Here is a 4,816-nt window from a genome sequence, read left to right on the forward strand (position 1 = left end):
AGAAAAATGAACTGTTTGTTTTTTGAAAGATGGTTATTAGTGATGCCAAAATGTGCAAACAAATATTAAGGAGGAAACAGATTGTAGATGCGACGACCAATGTCGGACTTGGTTAAGGTTTTGATATAAAAAAAACGCATTTTACAGCTCTATTCTGGCAAACCTCCAGAAGCTATCATGACAACCTCACAAGGAGAGCTAAAATTGATTTTGTGAGGTTTTCGCGTTACAAAAACTTTCGAATTTGTGATCTGCTCTGAAGGAGGTTACAACTCACAAGTTGGATTTTTGCTAGTAATAAGTTTGTGAGAAATAAATCTTCACATGATCAAGTTTTGAATCAAAACTTTTGATCACCTTGTGAGGTTTTTGTGACTTGTATGAGGTTTGTCCAGAGCGTGAAACAGATTCAAACAGCACGCTGCCTGCAAATATTTTTCAAACACATTTCCACCAGTTAAGTCAATTCGCCTTTATTGACATTTCGTGTAAAAACAACTACAACAATTTTAAATTTGTTGTTGTTTTTTTTATTCTTTTTAGTGTTTTGTAGCCAGATCCATGCTTGAACCAAAGTTGAACCAGAAGCAAAATCCACCGAAATCGGCAAGTTTAAAGGCGTTGCCACTCTGGAAGGCATGCGGTAGCGGTACGGGTAGCGGTAACGGCACTTGTATTAAAAAAATTCCACATCTGAACATTGATGTGTCAGTTTGGAATTTTTTCCATGACTTGACCACATCGAAGGGAACAAGTGGTAGTGGTACTGGTAATTGTATGAAAAAATTCCAAACAGAAACAACAACGTTTAGGTATCGAATAATTTTCTTACAAGTACCCGTACCGCTACCGCATACCTTTCCGGTATGGTCTTTCCTTAATTATGGACAAAACAGATGTGTGGCACATTTGCACGCATTGCTGCATGCAGCGCTGCACCCAAAATCATGTGCATCACTTTTTAAATTATTCATGCCGATTTCTTTCAAAAAACTTGATAACCTTGATTTTTTTTATAATTTTTTTTTTTGTGAGAAAACGATAAAAATGGATTGTAAGCGTTTAAAATGGAAGAAATAATTGAATTTATAAGGGCCAGTTGTACAAATATTTAATCCGTGGTTCAGCAACTTTCATCTTCTGAATTCGGTGTTAAAATTCATTTCTAGGACTGGTTCTAGGTCCATACCGGTTGAAATAGCTAAATCCATCCTTGAACCGAAGTTGATCCACTGCTAATCCGCCGAAATCGGTGAGTTAAATTGTTGATCCTGAACCACATTTGTACAACTGGCCCTAAAACAAATAATGAGTGTCAACTTAGCGAAACACACATCACTGATCCAAACGGGACTAGGTGCATAATTTGCCGTTATTTAGTCGTTAATTAGTTGTGGTAATTTTGATTTTGTCGTTCATTGTTTTCATATATATTTTTGATGTTTCGCTAACTTGATATCAACTTAGCGAAACAACAACTCTTAAAAAAGGTCTTTTTGAAAACTTGAGTATGCCGGAATTTGCCGTTAATTAGTCGTTAATTAGTTGTGATAATTTCGATTTTGTCGCTCATTGATTTCATAGGAAAATATGTTGTTTCGCTAACTTGATATCAACCTAGCGAAACACCATCTCTAAACAATTTTTTTTTTTGAAAACTAAGTATGAGGGAATTTGCCGTTATTTAGTTGTTAATTAGTTGTGCCAATTTCAATTTTGTCGTTCACTGTTTTCTTTCAAATTTTTGACATTTTCCCAATTTGACATGAATTTACCAATTTTTGCTTCAAAAAGTGACTTAAACTTGACGCATCAAAGCGTGGCTTATACCAAAATTTGCCATTTGAGACCCTCGAATTAGTTGTGCCAATTTCAATTTTGTCGTTCACTGTTTTCATTCAAATGTTTGACATTTTCCTAATTTGACATGAATTTACCAATTTTTACTTCAAAAAGTGACTTAAACTTGACGCACCAAAGCGTGGCTTATACCAAAATTTACCGTTTGAGACCCTCAAATTAGTTGTGCCAATTTCAATTTTGTTGCTCACTGTTTTCATTCAAATTGAGTGTTGTTCCGCTAACTTGACACGAATTTACCAAGTTTCGCTTAAAAAGTGGCTTAAACTTAACGCATCAAAGCGTGGCTTGCACCTGAATTTGTTGTTCGGGACCTTCGATTTAGTTGTACCAATTTCAATTTTGTCGTTCACTGTTTTCATTGAAAAGTGTGTTGTTTCGCTAACTTGACGTGTCAACTTAGCGAGGCACCCTCCAAAAAGTGGCTTAAACTTAACGCATCAAAGCGTGGCTTATACCTGAATTTGCCGTTCGGGACCCTCGAATTAGTTGTGCCATTTTCAATTTTGTCGCTAACTGTTTTCATTCAAATTTTTGACATTTTCCCAATTTGAAAAAAATTTACCAATTTTCGCTTAAAAAGTGGCTTAAACTTAACGCATCAAAGCGTGGCTTATACCAAAATTTGCCGTTCGAGACCCTCGAATTAGCTGTGGCATTTTCAATTTTGTCGTTCACTGTTTTCATTCAAATGTTTGACATTTTCCCAATTTGACATGAATTTACCAATTTTTACTTCAAAAAGTGACTTAAACTTGACGCACCAAAGTGCTCATTTTGTCGCTCACTGTTTTCATTCAAATTGAGTGTTGTTCCGCTAACTTGACACGAATTTACCAAGTTTCGCTTAAAAAGTGGCTTAAACTTAACGCATCAAACCGTGGCTTGCACCCTGCAAACCAAACCTCAGTAGTTTAGGGGAAATTACAACCACCAACAAAGTCTATACTTTGTAGGTGTATGTGTTTCCTTATTTACCAAAATCTCTCCCCTCAAAATATTGTAGTTTTGTTTCTCCTGAAAAAAATAAACTCTTTGGTAAATGGGAGGAAAAGAGAGCGATGTATGCAATGCACAAAGTTTTGTCTCTTTTGTAATGGCGGCGCGCCATTGATTTGACCTTTCCTGCATTTTATATTTTCTAGTGAAACCTTGATAGCCGCAGCAACATATTCGTTAAGAAAAAAAACATTTCTGTGCTCCATTTGATAGATAAATAGAACAATTTAACTTAAAAAATAAATAAAATCTTCTCAGTGTTCTTTGTGAAAACTATTTTCTAAAAAAAAAAACAATCTACCGCACAAATTCTTCGGCACGCCACATAAATTCCACCACCATTTCCACCATCAAAATGCACAGCCTCAGCCTTGTGCATTTAGAAAAAAAATGACACAAAAACAACCACCAATTGATTTGGAAAATAAAGGTATGCTGATTATAAAATTGATAAATTATAAAGTTGTTGATTTTTATGTCTTTTAGTGGCGATCAATTCCAGACATCATTGACTGAGTTAACAGCAGCTTCAACATTGAGCATTTACAAAAAAAAAATCAAAACAAGATAAAAAAACTACCACCAAAGTGCAGACTGCAGAGTATTTTTTTCTTTTTCATTTTTCTTAACTGGCCAGGCTACAGTCGCGTGCCCAAGGATCTCTTTTTTTTATTTATTTTTTTTTTTTTTAAACTATTTTGTGTTTTTCCAATAAAATATTAAAGAATAGTTGTTTAAAAAAATTGTTTGTTTGTTTTGAAGATTTTTTTATTTTCAGATGAAATTAAAATATAGATTTTAGCAGTACGGATATAAACCGATGAAAGTGCTCCAAATAAGTACTTTAAAAGTACAAGTTTCAGTGCTTTTTCTGTAGGTAAAAAAGTACTGCAAAATGTACATCAGAACCACTTCCAGAAGTGCTTCGCTGATGCACTTTTGAAGTACATTTGTCTGTACTATTAATGGAGGGGAAATTTATTTCATCTTGCATGCAAGAAAGAGATAGCTGCTTCACGTATTCTTATATACAGAAAGTATATAACTGAGTTTTTTCCCGGGCTCCTATCTTTTTTCAGTGGAAAAGAAGTACTTCTTTTACGTACATATTTCACCGGTTTTTTCTGTAGTTCTGCGTTTGCTGGGCACCTGAATTTGTTGTTCGGGACCCTTGATTTAGTTGTACCAATTTCAATTTTGTCGTTCACTGTTTTCATTGAAAAGTGTCAAGTTAGCGAAACAACGCTCAATTTGAATGAAAACAGTGAGCGACAAAATTGAAAATGCCACAACTAATTCGAGGGTCTCGAACGGCAAATTTTGGTATAAGCCACGCTTTGATGCGTCAAGTTTAAGTCACTTTTTGAAGCAAAAATTGGTAAATTCATGTCAAATTGGGAAAATGTCAAAAATTTGAAAGAAAACAGTGAACGACAAAATTGAAATCATCACAACTAATTAGCGACTAATTAATGGCAAATTCCGGCATACTCAAGTTTTCAAAAAGACCTTTTTTAAGAGTTGTTGTTTCGCTAAGTTGATATCAAGCTAGCGAAACATCAAAAATATATATGAAAACAATGAACGACAAAATCAAAATTACCACAACTAATTAACGACTAAATAACGGCAAATTATGCAATCATGATGCAGCTCTGCACTGCATGCAGATTTTTCTCCCATCAAAGTCCGTGTTATTTTATTTTGCTGCAGGGAAAAAACTGCACGAATAGCGACGACAAAAAAAAACTGTTGGAAGCGTTTTTTTTTGTCATTCGTTGTTGGTGTGGACCTTCCCTTAAATGTATAAAAACACTATCAGTGGTCGGTGCCTCCCATTCACTGCCTCATTCTGTTTTAACCTTAATTGACTCATCTTCCATATTTAGGGAAATTTTTAACATATGTAAAATTTCCCTCTTCTACTGTCAAAAACACACAAAAATTTTGACAACTG

This window comes from Episyrphus balteatus, chromosome 4 (assembly GCF_945859705.1).
Source record: "Episyrphus balteatus chromosome 4, idEpiBalt1.1, whole genome shotgun sequence".
In the NCBI taxonomy this organism is placed as follows: Eukaryota; Metazoa; Arthropoda; class Insecta; order Diptera; family Syrphidae; genus Episyrphus; species Episyrphus balteatus.